Source organism: Numida meleagris, chromosome 3 (genome assembly GCF_002078875.1).
Source record: "Numida meleagris isolate 19003 breed g44 Domestic line chromosome 3, NumMel1.0, whole genome shotgun sequence".
In the NCBI taxonomy this organism is placed as follows: Eukaryota; Metazoa; Chordata; class Aves; order Galliformes; family Numididae; genus Numida; species Numida meleagris.
The window spans coordinates 42,574,505-42,591,415 of record NC_034411.1 but is presented as its reverse complement, the minus strand read 5'-3'; the positions used below and the strand labels follow the sequence as shown (position 1 = coordinate 42,591,415).

The window sequence follows — 16,911 nt, the reverse complement described above, 5'->3', positions numbered from 1 at the left end:
TATCGGCAGGGATATTTCCCTCTAGACCAGGTTGCTCAAAGCGCCATCCAGCCTGGCCTTGAATGCTTCCAGAGAGGGGGCATGACACTCCCCTGTAAAAAATTTTGGTGATTCCTTCCCATGCCATCCCCTGCATGCACACAGCTCTTCAACTCCTCCATAGTTCCATTTCTAGAAGCTGTGCAGCCTAGCATAAAGTTGTGTTTTCAGACATGAGGATGCTCTTTTGTATATCAAATTTCCCAACTTCTTTCTGCATCAAGGCAATTGTAGCTCTTATACTCTCCAGTAGTTGCTATCTTTCAGGCAGCTTCACATGAGCTCAAACAGGCTACAGCAGTCCTGAACTAGCAACTGGCAGCATCTGCAGAGACAGTATTCAACACAAACGCAGAATCCTTTAGTATTACAGGGCCATACGGAGTAGATGGACAAGTATTCTCACCAGTATGGAATTATACTACTTAGATAACCATGAACATATTGAAGAGCATCCTCATCACATCTTTGCACATCCATTCTGTGCTGTTTTGTGGAGTTACAGCAAGTCGTCACTGCCAAGAGTAGTGCTGCATTCATGTTGCAAAACAACTGCTGTGGAAAGAAGTGAGGAGATCTCTTCAAAATGCCTTTTCTATTGGCTGGGGGGAGAGGGAAGAGGCAAAGGAGGAAAAGGAGAAACTCCTGTGCAAACAATGACAATGACGTATTTTCTTCTACTTACAATAGAAAGAAGACAGACATTAAAATGCCTTCTGTAATGTAAGTATGATAAAAAAAAAGAGAAGTTCTAAATCACTTTTCAAGGTTGATTGAATATAATATTGTTTTTTTTTTTTTTTTTTTCCTTTTTTTTTTTTTTTTTTTTTTTTGCTTTATAAAGGCTTTATTGTCTCTTGTGTTTGAATCTTCTTCCAACATGCTGTACAAAACTAGTGTATCTCCTGCCTTTAAGGAGGGTCACTGATTCTACATTTTGGGTTAGATTTCTTTATGTTCACTGCATTCTTCTCACCATACTTACATCTGTGTTTCTTGGTCCACTGAAGCAGATGCACTGCAAATAGGGAACATGCTTCCATTTCTCCTTTTGTTTCTTCCTGACTGGACTGAAGCTGAGAGTTGTGTAAAGGGCTGTGGATTTTGATTTCCCACTGCTCTTGTCAGGGTGAATTTTTACTAGAAAAACAGCCAAGCTGTGCATCTCTAGTCTCCCACTGTCAGTCCTGTTGGGATAAAGAAAAGGGGCTACTTCAGCAATTAAAACTGGAAGACATCTCAGAAGTAAGTAACATCTCATGGCTCCCAGCCCCAGAGGCTCCATCTGGACTCTCCCAGCTGGGCAACAGTGGAGATTTGGCTCTAATTCAAGAGGCATGACTGCTACTCACATGTGTGTGCCTAGGTTTCCAATTCTGCCCCATCCCCCCATGCCCACAAGCCATCCCTGTATCTGTGTCCATACATTTTTAACACTAGCTTGCTGCTGATGAAAGATGGGCACCAGCTCCATCAGCTCAATATAATTCCCTAATAAAACGTCCGCTGGTATTGGCAAGAAAGCCCCTAAGGAGTATATCTTCTGGAAAGACAACAATTAAAAGAGATGGTTGGGGTAATTGTGCTTGATTGAAAGGAGATATACTTTTTCTAGCAGAAAAATAAGCACTTAAAAATGTTCGGCCAGCCGAGGACAATTATCCAGCCGGTGATGCACAAGTACAGAGGGCAGTTAATCCATTTTAAATTGCTCCTGCAGTCAGGAGAGCAACTCTGAAATGCGACCAGGCTAGCTTGTGCTCTGGGTGCAGGCAGAGAGACTTCTTTGATATCTGGACTAGGCTTGCTATGCACAGCCATTCTTTTCCTCACTGTGACTTCCCACCATATGCACTCAGTAACAAGGCTCTTCTCCTGCCTTGTAAATTCTGCAGAGGTAATCTGGGTCTGGGAGTGAATAAAGAAATCATCTTCACCCTCTCAAGGTGCTGCCAATAACAGGCAATTATCTGCTTTTAAGGTTTATAGTGGACAATGCTGTGTTGTTGGAGGAGTCCCCACCTACTGACTGCTGTCCCAGCAGCACTGGCCCTGATAGAAGCTAGTCCTTATGTCAAAGACAATATACAGGCATGACTGAAACGCACACAGGATACACTAGCAGAGGAAAACAAAGCCATGTCTCTGGTCCTTTCTCCCACTGCTGAGTCACAAAATCTTTTTTTCTTTCCCTGGTTGCATTAGAATGATGAGAGGACAGTAAGGTGGTTTGCAAGTATGAATAAAGGGCAGTTTTCTAAATAAATTTGGAAGCCTCCAGAACCAGCCTATCATGGGATTTGACAGCATCATGAATCAAAACACCCATTTAGATTGCCTTTAACTTGTGTGCATAAAACACTTCAGCTTGCTTATGTGTTACAAAAGAGGGAGGGGGAGAGAAGCTGGAGCACTGGCACACTTCCCTGCCACCCCCTTCCCTGTAACTGTGAAGATCTGAATTCGGATGCTGATCTGTACCAGCACAACAGAGAGAGGAGCCTCCCAGTTTTGTCTGGTTTAACAGGAATTGCAAACCACTCAAGCACTGCCATAGGATACCAAATGCAAGCATTACCTCATTGCCACGTAGTGTTATTGGCTGGAGATAACTGAAGGTGGGGAATTATTGCCTACCCACATGGTGAGAGCTGAATTTTCTCATTATCTCTTCCTCTTTCTTCCAAACCAGCTGATCCTTTTAATGGATGTCATCTATAGGGACAGCCCCCCTTTATGGATGCATCATATAGAACCTGGGAGGGACGGCACAAATGCAATCAGAAAGAGATTACATGGGATCAATAGAAACAATTTAAAAATAAAAAAAATCTTTAAGCACAATAAACGATTGTGTGTTCAATATGGCAATATTAACCATCCTTTTAAAACTGCTATTAAATCCCACAGAACAGCTCTAAACATGATGTGAACAGCATAATCTATAAGATTTCTTGATTTTTATTTTGCTAAATCTCTATATGCTTCCTGAGGCCAAATCATGTCATTTTAATTCGGGACCACCTTCTGTCACGGGCTTTCAGAAAAGTCAGCAATGATTGCAGTGACCATGAAAAACCTGATGATTACAGCATCGCTTACTTCTTGTGAGGACCTTGTTTCTCAGCTGCAGAGAACGTATTGCCCTGGTGGAAGGCACTATGGAAGTAGAATTTCAGCTCTAGGGTAAATCCCAGAATACTGTCTGCGGGAGAAAGTTGTCTCTGCTTTTACAAAGAAGGCAACAGCAACTCACCTGCTATTGTGATGACTGGACAGAAGTGGCAGAACTGAGACTGGAAGAGGAGTAGTGCAAATCAAGCAACCCTCCTGCCACTTGCCTTGCTTTTCTCTTGGATCTTATTTCTGTGAAATTCCTTTCGGCATAGAAGTAGTTCAATGTAAATTAAGGAAGGGTCTCAAGGGTCACCTCTTGGTGAATAATATGACCAGGTGCAGACCCAGTTCCAAGACCCTCTTTGGCATCTGTGCAGTTCAAAGCTGTGTGCCATGTGTGCTGCAAGTAGCCTTTAATCCTGATTTCCTTTATGGCAGTTATTAATAGGGGACTGAATTCTCTCCCTTTTTGTCTGTCTGATGTTGTTTCCTTTGTTTCCTGTTAGGAGCAGCACAAGGGTATAGAGAACAGACAAACTGCATTATCCTGGTAATTAACTATCTCAGCAATATAGTGGCACCACAGCAGTAGTAATGCTGTGTAACAATTTGCATACATTAGTTTTCATGTCCCAGGAAAGCAATTTCTGTAGCATTTAAGAGGAAAATTGGGAGGAAAAAAAAGGACAAGGGAGGATTGGGGTGAGGTAAATATATGATTTTAATTGAAAATAGGATTCAAAACTGAGAATGAGTCCAACCCTGAAAGCACTTGGAACCTTGTTAACATGACCGCAATTATTTTTGAAGCTTTTAGAGGACAGTGTTTGGTTTGAAGAGATACTAGGCACCTTTAGGACCCATTCATCTCAACCAGAGCTGTGTGTGCAGGATATCTCAGCTGCATGCACCAGAGTGGCTCCACACGTGCAGCACTTGTGATGCTGCTCAGGCACTGCCACCTGCATTGCTGCCTGGCTTGCAGAGCTCCATTCCTAAAATGCAAAGAGCTCTGAGCAGAAGAAATGCCCCCGAAACATACCACCATACCAGATGATCGTGTAGTGGCAGTGTATCCGCTGGGGACAGAGGCTTTGGCAGTCACAATTCATTCCTATTGTCACTTAGCCCTATTCTTCTCTGGTCAGCGCCACCTCCTCAGTGATACCATGCTACGGTTATCCCAGGCGTCTTTGACCCCAAATTGGTTGAAGGAATCAGAGTTGACACAGGAGTCTATGGTCTGGCACCAGGGAAGCAGGAGACCTTGTACTGGTTTCTGATCAGTGGAAACCTGCAAGCTCTGTGTTACCTTTACAGATTCCTTTCCGTCTTCATCTCCATGTGGCCTAGCAGCATGCGGTCCTTAAATTATCTTTCTGTTCTTTTCAATGATTTACTCTGTGACTTTGGGAAAAGTACTTACTGTCTGTGAGCCTGAATTTTCTCCCCATAACTTGGGTTTATTAATTAAACAGCTTCCTCAGAGGGGCGTTGTAAGGTTTAATGAATTCATGCTTGCAAAGCAATTTAAGATTTCAGATGAAAACTGCTAAAGAAGTGCAAAGTGCATTATAATTAAAACAGAGAGGATACAAAATAATAATTATTATTTTGAAGCTTTTGATCACAGTAAGAGGGGAATATTTGTTTGAAGTTGCTAATAAAAACATCAATCACTGTATTACAAAGTGCATGTTTTTTAGTTAAATAGCATTAGTACTAGAACTAGTGCTCTGCTATTTTTTATTCCACTATTTCCATTTCCATTGTCTTTGCACAGAAAGGAAAATATATTAACTTTAACTGATTTTCTCCAGATTTATATCAAATGGAGATATCTTTGTGCCCAAAATATGTCAGCCCACAATGCCTGTGCTCCCCTCCATACAACTGGGGAGCCTGCAGCTCTCTAGGCTGGAGGGGATCTGCCGTGGGGTTAGTGCAGGCATTCAGCTTGAGAAGAGATGTGGGAACTGAGGTGCCTTACAGGCAGGGATAAGTCCTCAGGCAGCTGAAATGGTCATTGATTTAGGTTCTTCATGTACAGCTAGTACCAAATTAAGGGTTGTGCTGTGTTAAAGATGGCTTTCCTATTACAGGACAACTTACACATGCCTTGTCTTCAAAGGTAATCAGTGAAGTAGGGGACAAGAGATCAGAGAGAATTTTGACTGTTAGGGAATTTTGACTGTTTGAAATTTGTAGGCACAACTTTGAAACTCGATTCTCACATGGGTAAAAAATTACGTCACTATTGTCTTTCTAGGCATCCCTTTTATTTTCTTAGAGTTGTACTTGATCACTTCTGAGATGACATGGATATGACTACTACATAGGAATCTGGGCATTTCTCTTGGAGTGCACATATCTCAGAAGCCACCTGATCTGTGCAATGCCAGCCTGAAGGGCCCTTGGGCAACCATCAGGGTCCTGACACACCAGACTCTGGGCTGTGAGACCTCTCTTGCCTCAGCTTCTTGTTTTGCAGCTGAGCAGCAAATTCAGCGCTAGTCTTGGGACATCAGACATACTCAGCCTCATACCTATAAGCTGATTCCTGGTTCATAAACTCCCAGAAAAGCAGATCATACAGAGTGGCCAGTTTAGGGAGGAGAGTGTGTGGTGTTTAGCTCTTTACATCTTCTGTCATTGTGATTTGATCAAGTATACGTTTTAGGAACTTAACGGGAAATGACGAAGGAAGAGATAATCTGTCTCTATTGAAAAGATAAAAGGGGAAATGTGGGAAGTATTCCAGTTCTCTGCCACAAAAATACCATTGCTGTTGGTAGTTTATTCCATGAGTTAATCTCTCTTGCTAGAGGGGATGGGGATGAGCTCAGCAGGAGGAAGGAGAGAAAATAATGTTTATTTGTACCTTTGAAATGGTGTAAATTCAGTGTTTGGCCATTCAGTCAACAATATTGCTAGCTGCTTTTTTTATCTCTGGAAAAACATTTCTGTGTATATATTTTGTCACATTATCTTGAATTCCTTGTTCTAAGCAGTCTGAACTCCATCGTTCTCCCACTGTAGCACATTTTCTCTGGCCATAGAAAATGTTTCTCTCTCCTTTCTGCCTATCTTTCAATTTTAAGTATCTTTTTCACAACTTAGATAACAGATTTGTCTATGGTATTCCAGCATTGGTCTTGCCAGTCTCGCATACACTGATAAAATTGTTCATCTGCTCACTCCTCCTCTGTTTAGATATTGCTCTCATCTTACAGTGTCAAGAACCATGAAAATCAAAGTGAAAAATCCTTTTTTTTCCTACTTCCCAATATAGGTAATTGTTTGGAAATACCTGGTGTGGATTTCTCAAAGTGGAAAGTGGAAATGTACTTGATTTAGAAATATGCTTGATAGATAAAGAAAACAAGGCAAGCCCTAAAATAGCCACCTGTTCCAAAATAGATCTGAGAATGACTCATTTTCTGTATCTCTCAACTTATTCTTAGGTTGGCCATTTACTGGATGAATTCATAGTGCACTTCTCTCAACAGTTTCTTAGTTAAGGGAGGTCTGAGTGGAGTCTGAGTAAGACAGTATGTTCCTACTACAGGGTACCAGACAGCTCCATACTTTGTGTCTGTATCTCTATTGGAATTTATACTTACATGCATGTTACTTTACAATTGGTTCTTCCTGTAACCCAGTCTTTAATCTTTTCACTGATCTGTGAATAACATGGGTGGATTTTTTCACTTGGAGGAGATGTCGAGCTGCAAATGTGTCTGTATTGCTAATCTTACAGTGATTTCACATACAACTAAACGCTATTACTTTAACACACTGACAGTGACATACTTGCATTACTGTTCTAAGTGTGAATAACAAAAGATTCCAGATCAGGATTGTAAACAATGCCCACAAGCAGATATTTCGAGACAAATTTTCAAAAGTTGGATTTCCTTAGTCTGAAAATGAGACCAGCCAAATTGATATAGGTCAGCCAAACTTCCAGTAGCCATTTTGGAGAACCCTTGAGGTCCTAGTAATTTCTTTGAAACATGTGAAGAGAAGGAGAGGTCTTTTGAAAATCTAGTCAATAAACCCCCAAGATGAAGAAACAGATGATTTCTTAAAAGAGAGGTAAAATATAGCTGATTTCTGAAAAAAAAAAAAAAAACCATCAAAACAAGACAAAATTCTTGTGTCATGGATTGAGTGCATAGCCAATTATGAATGGTTACATTTTTAACAGACCAGTGGATTTTCTGTAATAGGCCAGTGGTTTATCCCTGTTCCCACTGCAATCAATGCAAAAGACCCTGGGGAAAAACAGAATGGGGATCCTCTTAATTACCTTTTTATAAACATATGCGTATTTTTAAATGGTTGTCAAGATTGAGCAAAACAAACTTCCAATAGGTCAAACTGATTAGAATGTTCTAACCATCTTTTCTTGACCCCAGTTCCTCTGAATCTTCACAGACTCTCTAGCTCTTATTTCTGTAGAGCATGAGAAAGAGGTCTGTGTGCCAAACAGACTATTATTTATTACAATCTGTAGTGGGAGTGATGGCAGCTGTTGATGGTAGATTTTCATTAACAGTTAAGTAAAGCCAATAAATGTCGTAATGCACTGTGCGATGGCAGATGGTGAGTTACAGCAAGAGATTCTACCTCAACCAGTTCTCCATACTCATCTCCACTTTGAAATACCACCTAAATAGAAAAGAGATCTAAAGAGGACTACCTGTTCAGCTGCCTTATTCCTATATCACTCTTATTTGTCTGGAAATGCAATCCACACAAAAACAGCTAGGATGAAACAAACTACTTGCCACAAAAAGTTTGGCTATTATCCCACTGACAGTTTGACTATTACCTACAGCATGGTTTCTAGCCAGTCATTACCTTTTTCCTTTGCAAAATTGAGTTGGTACCCAGGCCTGGACTAAAGCACATGCCCAGGCAGATGCTTGAAATGGTACACCTTTCTTTTTCAAAATCAATAGTGTAGGTTAGGATAGAGGTGCTCTTTCCACACTGTTCTTTGTGCCTCACTTGAGTTTTCTGGTGAAATGTTGCTCACATTCCAGTCAAGATATCTTTCTGTCAGGTTATGTTATAGGCAAAAAGGTGACCACATGGAGAAAAGCCTAAGCCTGACTATTTCACATGGAATAATGGAAAAGGAAAAAGCAATGATTGATTCTTGAATTTCAGCAATACTGGTGTCTTGGAAAACTTATCTTTTTCTACCAGCATTCGTTTCTACAAGGTCTATGGTTACTGGAAGAAAGTTCTTGCTGGTACAAGCAACTGTACTTTTTGAATACTGTCACAATGACCATAGTACAGGATCTTGAGGGATGTTGTAAATGGTCTCCCAGGCATTTCATGGTGTATTACATATCTAATGATGGTAATGCACTTTTTAGCATTGTCATTTTTATATTGAAGAGAAAATAATATATGTAATGGATTGGACCAGTATTATAAACATGGAAGTAGTTCCCAAGTCTGCTAGTAGTCCCTACTGTATTCTGACTCAGGAGCTGGTGAAAACACTGCATATATAAGCACTCCTTGCCAGTAAATAGGTTATTTGGTGCCTAGAGCATCAGTGTGTTTTCTGTGTGTTATTGCTGTTACATAGTGAGAATGATGCAGCACCATATTTCCAAGTCAATGCACAAAATTCATGAGTCATAGCTGTGCTCTGAAGGGAGGGACAGACACACATTTTTTCTGTCCTGCATTACTTAGAAAATTAAACCAAACCAATACAAAACATAAAATCAAAGTCTGAAAGTAGATATGCTGATGTCCATATGAAAAAATAAGTTAGTGCTGAAAAGTAAATTGAATTACTGTACTTTAATCCTAGTGCTCCAACAGTGGTTGATAGTGGTATGTTCTGGCTGCTTCATTGCTATTGTTTACATACCATTGATAGAAAAATTGCTATAATCAGCAATCCAACAAAAAGGCATTGCACAGGCTCTCTGCCAGGAAAACAAAGGTGCTGGCTGAAGTGATGGATCAACCCTCTCCTCTGCCTCCATATCTTGACTGTTGGCTGTTCAGCACAAGATGACTGAAGACTGCTTATGTGGAGACACCAGGAACCTGTCACTGCAAAGGAAGCAGATGTAAAGATGCAGCGCCCTGATAATTTTGGTCTTCCTCGTGTTAGTGCTCTCAAGGAAGCTGGTGGGAGATCTGAAAAGAGTACAGAATTGTCCCCTTTTCATTGGGAACCAAATGTGTCACCTATTGCCTAGCTCCAGATGGTAAAAGAAAAACTCTATTAGGTTCGCTGCAGCTCAGCTGCAAACAACTGCTAAAGCAAAAGAGTGCTGTGGCTTAAGAGTTACAAGAGACATATTTGGAGTCCTTCCACTCTGGATCAAGAAGATGGACTTATTGGCTTCTCTGACAATTAAATGTGAATTATGTACTTTTTGAGCTTATGAAATGATGATTTTCCATTGTTGTTAGGAAAATTTCTGTAGCAAAATTTCAATGATGACATTTCTAAGACTAGATCATGAAAATAAATCAGCATTTTCTTATCAGGGGAACCTGTGAAAGACCTTGTGGGTACAGATTGGACCTGTGCAATCTGCACTCATTGATCCAGTTGTGGTTCTGTTATATACAGATCTTAAGTGTCTGAGAAAAACATGCAGACAAAACCTTATGTTCACAAGCCACTGTGGCCTGTTACAAAGTGAAGGGACGTGTCCATTGTCATGGAAACTTTATTATTGCTCCCAGATGATGAAATTCTCTTTATCAACAGCAACCTTGATATACTTCTTTTCACAAAAAGAACATAAAATGTGTTTATTTATTGTTTCTATCAGGAAATTCGAACAGAGAAAACAGAACAGTTTTCCATGGGGGAGACTGCAAGGAATATTTTTCCTCCCAAGTGGTTGCAGCAGCACTGCAATCAGAATGGAACCTGCTTTCGCATGTAATTACCAACAAAATATCCACCATCTCAAATCCAGAGGGAGCTCACACAGATGCTTAGAACGCCTCTTTGGGAGCTGCCCGTGCTGCAAGCACAAATGGTTACAAGCCCCTGTCCTCAGACACCAGCAGATCTGTGGTGTGACTGTGAGGAAAGGATTACACTCCTTTTCCTTCCAAGCAGCTCATGACCTCCTTCCCCGGGCAACTACTCTCTTCAGTTTGAAGGGGCACCAGGCACAGCAGCCTTCCACAGCATGCTCCCTGTGCGAAGCCAGCAAGCATCACAGCCTCTGAGGTGCAGCTGCCTGCCCGCAGCCTAGTGGAGTGTGCTGAGCCCACCTGAGCCCACTGCGGGGCCTGCCATTTTGCTGAGCCCCTACACAGTTCCTTTTCAAGAGCTTTTGATTTGGTTTCAGGGGACAGTGGAGGAGGGGGAGTGTCTTTTTTTTTTTTTTTCCTCAGCTGGGGACTTCCAGTGTGTCATTTTCTTCTGTCATCTTATGTCTCCAATCAGGGGCAATTATGATATTGCATAATGTAAATATTAAAAGACAATTGCAAAGCTTTAATTAAAGCCAACTTTGTTTCTTCTCTGCCTCCCTCCCTCCCTCCCTCCCTCCTCCTGGTTTAGTCAGGGACACAATAAACTTAATCAGCTGCCCCAAATTATGCATGCATTAGCCCGTGAGATTCAGCAGGACTGGGCTTCTCAAGGACAAAGAAATATACTGAGCTCCAGCATCTCACTTTGTTTTCTCCAGCCATCTTTTGTGGTGTGTCATGGGAAAAATTCTAATGAGGCTCTCTCTGCTGCTGCAGAAATTCCTGTCAGACACAAGCGTTGGCTCCTTCTGCTCTTTATTTCCCAGATACGAATTTTCTGTTATCCCGTCCTTCTGTGAGGAAGGAAAGCCACACTGCCAAAACACGTGCACTGGGATAGACTGGACTGGCACTGGCTGATTACAACATATTTGGTGATCACAACAAATATAGTTTCATATTTCTGGAATTAATTTTCCTCCCTTCTCACAAAACTTAAAGTGTGCCAAAGAATGCATATTAGTTCGCATCTGCAGAATAGTTTCTCCACATGTAGTTTCACTGTACTAAGTTTGATTGTACTTGTTACATAGGGTGTTTGTTGTTTTTTTTGGTTGGTTGGTTGGTTGTTGGGTTTTTTTTTGTTTGTTTCTTTATTTCTTTCTTTTCTTTCTTAAATGACCACTATAAAGGAGAGTATGTGACATAAAGTCTTCTAGGAGAATTTCTGGCGCAGTGGAGATTCAGAAGAATTTGCTAACTCTTCCTTCCTATATCTCTTCCAGCAAGCAAAACTCAAATTAGCAAATTTGCTCAAATTAGCAAGGTGTCAGGAGGGAGATACCCACTGCCCTCCTGACTGATCTCCAGGAGGGGAGTTGCAGGCTGATTGCTCTCTTCTTTTTCATTATGCATGTATGTCACCGAGCACAGCCGTCATTTTGAGCGTGTTCTGCGTGATGGTGGCAGGGAGCTGCTTCAACCAAATGGTTGTGGGTGTTCTTGTTTGCTCATTGACTGAATAATAGCTTGCTGCTGTTTGCATTAGAGAAAGAAACCCTGGAAATGCAGCCTTCTGGAAATATTTGTGCTTATTTATGTCAGTGTGGCAGCCTCTTTTTAAGAAGACAAACTGAAAATAGGAATTTCTCCTGGTCTCTGGCTGGCTTGCTTGCCAGAGCGCCAAGCATAGCTTAACAATGCAGAGGCTCAGTGCGTGCCCTGTCTGGGAGAGGACCAAGAGGAAATGAGGTTGTAGTCTGAAAACATGATGTCATCCCGTCTAGCAAACGAGCATCCTTGCTTAATTTCTGCAGATCAATGTCAGATATTTATGGATCCAAACAGAAGGAGTTTACCAAGACAGGAATGAAATCTATACAACTTAACATCTTTTCTAAGACAACATCCACCATTTATTGATCAATTGTCAGTAGGACATTTTGTATTCATTTACATGATAAGTGACTTTTTTCCTCTTAAGCCCAGAACAAGTAAGAGCACAACAGCAACTAAGTCTTTTGACAATCTCATATCTAGGTTTTAAGGTTCTGCCATTCAGCATTTACATCTAATCTTCTATTTCAGAGGAAAAATACCCTTTGGTCAGCATTCTGCCTTCTGTATCTTGGCAATGCCTGCTTACTTGTTGTGTAGTGTATTAAACTGTTATTTGTTTGGGGTCTTATTGCTCAACTCTCACCAGCAGGACTACTGCAATGAAGACCCAAAGGATTTGAGTTTGTTGTGATAAGCCAAAGTTTCCACCAAAGGAAATGCAATGCATTTCCTGAATCTCTGGACAAAAGTTATCCCAATATCTTTAGTGCAGTTTTGTTAAAGAGGCTAATTAAAATAATATGATGGGAAGTTGCCCAGCATAGTGCTACACAATTAGGAGATGGAAGTCTTCTACACGCTACAAAATAGCCAGCCTGTTGAGTAGGTCTTTGCTATCCCAGGTGAAGCTAATAGGGAAGCAGCTGCCTCATAAGGAAAATCAGAAGGCATAGCCAGTGTCAAGGCAGACAGGTGCTCAGAGAACACAGAGTTAAAGGGAAGGATAAAACTACCGTTATGTGCATATGAAAGAAGGTGGGAGGATGAGCTGGTGTGTGACAGTTGGATCACTCAAACCACTGTAAAGGAAAAAACAAAGATACTGTAGAAAAAAAGCAGGGTAGATGCTGGGCTTGCTCTCTGCTTTGTTAGGTAGAGTGTCACTGAAGGGCTGAAGATCAAGTACCAGTTACAAGCCCAGTAAGGCTTGTAGACAATTAATACTAACTTTGATATATGGTTTATGAAATGTGGTAGCAGTCATAAAACACTGTAATTTGCAGAAGAGCCCTCCATAGTGGAAGGAATAAGCAAGCAGAAGGAAAATGAAAGGCATAGCACACCTTTTACTGTGATCATGGGTTAGGCTAGCTGGAGAGGGAGGAGGAGAGGAAAGAGAAAGTGTTTGAGGCATTCGAGTAGTTCTTGTTAGGTCCTAACATCAGGCTGTTATGAAACTAGGGCCAAATGCCTATTTTATCATGAAATCACTTCACATGGCTGCAACACAATGGTGAGAAAATTGAATAAGGTTAGTGGCATCATCAGGCAGATGAGGAATTGTTTTGCTTTTACACTTTCATAAAAAAAGAAGGCAGTAAACGTTAGGAGCATGTATGGTAGAAATCTTAGAGAATGATTTCTGCTATGGAAAACAGACAAACAACTACATACAAGCAAAAAATAGATAGAAGAAAAGGACAACGGAAGGTGAAGAAAATGATTCTGCTTCGGAAGAGAAAGAAATGTGTGTTGGAGGCTACATCAGTGGAAGAAGCACGCTGGCCAGAAGCCAGGTAAGACAATGTGAATGAAAGGAACTCTTTAGCTCTTTAGCTTCCTCCTTGGGCCACAAACTCCCTTTTTTCTTTCTCTATTCCTTTATTTGCCAGTGACGTAAGAGCTGTGACTAAAATAAGAGGCCTTTGCACAACATATCCTGGGTATGACTTGCTTATATTTGATTTCTATGGACAGGATACAAGCAAGTGGACTGTGGTCCATTTGCAGGTGGGCTTATGAGAAAAACCTAAAGTTTAGCGGTATTGAGTCTTGAAAGAGCATTCCTGGATCACAGCAGGCAAAGATCAAGTTTTCTAGGGGAAAGTAAACAATGTGAACAATCAAATATGTTTATATTTTATGTTTTGTAATATCAAATACTTGTGTAAGGAAGGTTTGAAATATCCTTGTAGGAAAGAAAGAACTGAGCACTGAAATTAGCTGTCTTGACATATTGATAACTGCTCCTGCTAGGGTACTACAACTATGAATTTTGCAGAACTCAGAGTATCTGTCCATATCCAGACATTTTAATTATTGGTAAGTTTTTTGTGTTTCTGGCTCACACATACAGTAAATCTATGCTGAGTAAATTAGCTTAACAGTTGGCTCATCAATATTTACATAGGAGGCCTTTATAAATAACCCATCAGATTTCCACACACGTTTGCAAAACTTACAGTCGAGACATCCAACACAAGCCCCAAGAGCTTGCCTTTGGAAACACTTGATGGAAGGAAGTTTGTACAGTGCTTGGAAAAAAAAATCACCAAACAACCTTTATCGATGTTAATGTCTGTAAAATCTGCCTTCAGAATTACTCCATTGTGTCACTGCTGTGCTGCATTGTTTTCAATTGTTCTTTGACTATTTGGGACAGATGAAAACAAACAAGTCAATGAAAAGCCTCCCTGGACTGTAATGTTGTCAGCAAAAATGGAGAAAATTGGCTTCTGTTATCACAGAATACCCCCAAATGAATACATGAGTTGCTTATCTTTGTAGCGAATAATTAACATGTTGAATTTATTTCATGATTTTATATAAGTTGTTAAGGAGCTCTTTTCCAAATGATTTGCAGGCGATTGTGATCTGTCGATATCACTCTATTTTTCTTAACAGGAATCACTTATCCAAGGCTAGAATGCTTCCTCTAGAAGAAAGGATGCATAGGGTAGATCAGGTGTAAATCTGAAATGGTTGGTTTGAAGGCAGTGTGCTACCTGTTCCCAAACCTTGCTTCTTGGAGTCTTTTTAGTGTTGCTAAGATGAAACTTTCTTTGTGTATTTGCCTGTGTGGTGCACCATCCTTGCCGCCGCTGTCGCAGGGCTGAAACTCATGTGATAATTCTTGATGATTGCGGTAGCACCTCCTGCTGTGTGCAAAGCTGATCAACCCTGTCTGCCCTTCCTGTTGATTTCTATTTGCAGCCTGCTGAGGAATTCAAACACTGTTAGGTGAGAGGAAATAGGGTGGGGGGGAAACGAGAGAAGAACTCCCCAAGAGAAGCTCTGACCCAAAGAGACTCATCTCACAGGACTCTGCTGATGGGGGGTGCAGGGGAGCATTTTTATGAGTACTCTGAAAATCAGACTTCAGGCATGGAGGAGACTGCCCTGAGGGAGGCCTTTGGAAGGACACCCGGTCTGGTGGAGTCAGAGTAACTGGACAAATGCTCATCTCAGCTCACCAAACCTTCACATTGATGGTGTTTTGGGTTGTTTTTTGTAAGCACCACAGCAGGCAGATCCTTTAAAGAGTGATTAAAATTCACAGGGAAGAACTTAAAGAGGAAAGAAATATGTTCCCCCAGCACAAGAAGGACGTGGAGCTCTTGGAACGAGTGCAGAGGAGGGCGACCAAGATGATCAGAGGGCTGGAGCACCTCTCCTATGAGCAAAGGTTGAGGGAACTGAGCTTGTTTAGTTTGGAGAAGAGAAGGCTCCGGGGAGACCTCATTGTGGCCTTCCAGTACTTGAAGGGAGCGTATAAACTGGAGGGGGATCGATTGTTTGTAAGGGTGGATAGCGATAGGACAAGGGGGAATGGTTTTAAGCTGAGACAGGGGAAATTTAGGTTAGATATTAGGAGGAAGTTTTTCACTCAGAGGGTGGTGATGCACTGGAACAGGTTGCCCAGGGAGGTTGTGGATGCCCCGTCCCTGGAGGCATTCAAGGCCAGACTGGACGTGGCTCTGGGCAGCCTGGTCTAGTGGTTGGCGACCCTGCACTTGGCAGGGGGGTTGAGACTCGATGATCTTTGAGGTCCTTTTCAACCCAAGCCATTCTATGATTCTATGATTCTATGTTGTCTTAGTGTTTCTAAGATTCTCCTCCTGTTGCACTGTGGTGGCTCACAGAGTGGAGGATGTCACAGGAGTGTCATGTGAAGCTATGGGAAGGGACTTGTGGTGTGGGAGAGAGAGGAATTGAGTCTTCTGACAGGAAGGATCCTCACAAAAGGGTGAGCTTCCTAGTGATTTGTCTGAAGTAGGTCTTTGAAGGGAGAGTAATGATAAATTTGACATTTTAAGGAACTCATCTTGCCCCTGGCAGCATTTCTTCTGCCAGTAGAGCCACTTCTCAGAGCAGATATCATAAACAACAAAGAAAGTTGACATGTTCCATGCTGTGTATCTTGCTGAGGACTTAGCCCGTCAGAGGAAAGGATCATATGCAGCCAGTGTGCTCTGTGGCAAATTAGACTTGGTATCACAGACAAAAACAAACTTTCAGCTGAAGCAGCTTTGATCACTGCTGATTCCTATGATGTTAAATGTTGCTTGCCCTATATCAGGAACAGCCTATCTTCTTCCAGAGCCTGACAGACAAGAAAATAAAATGTGTAAAGTCAGAGAATCACAGATTTATAAACTACCTGATTTAGCCTCTGGCAGGTATTTTTAGCATGAAGACTAATACATGCTATACAGCATCAAATATATCTGATTTATTCTTTCACCAATTTAATTAATGTCTGAATGTGTTTTTTAGTACGTTGCATTTGCTTTTCTTAGTAGCAGCTATAGCTTTTCACTGAAAATACAAAAACAGTAATTACAACATTTTGCAGGCAGTTTTGGCCTCAGTGAATGTGTCTGTAGTAGCATATAGACCAGATCAGGGCTCCTCTGGCCCTAAGGACACATGGCACAGATTGCAGTCATGTAGGTAGCCTTTTCTCCCCTACCAGAGGAGCCTCAGCAGTACTGCCTGTTGTGAAAAATCCCTAGCCCATGCTGTGCCCTGAAACATGCCTTGCCACTGTTTGGGACAGCTAGCATAGGCCAAAACTGTGCCAGTAAGCACACCAACAGTGAAATAGCACAGCTACTCACATGCCAGTGATCAGATCCATGTCCTGGATAATTTCAGTTTGCTAGTACAACTGTAGCCACTTTTGCTTACAGTGCTGTTAATTTTCTGGGGAGG

At 41.5% G+C, this 16,911-nt stretch overlaps 1 protein-coding gene across 3 annotated transcripts in view; it reads left to right on the top strand.

Moving 5' to 3' along the window:
• LOC110395657 (centromere protein J-like) overlaps nucleotides 1-10,664 on the top strand; it is a 100,944-nt gene extending 90,280 nt beyond the window's left edge. Inside the window, exons 24-25 of one of the 3 annotated variants that reach the window (XR_002436556.1) lie at nucleotides 730-762; nucleotides 2,732-7,326. The gene's annotated coding sequence lies outside the window, so the exon portion shown is untranslated. Of the gene's footprint in view, nucleotides 1-729; nucleotides 763-883; nucleotides 7,327-9,111 lie in introns of those variants that run through there. The other 2 variants (XR_002436552.1, XR_002436559.1) reach the window with 2 other exon arrangements.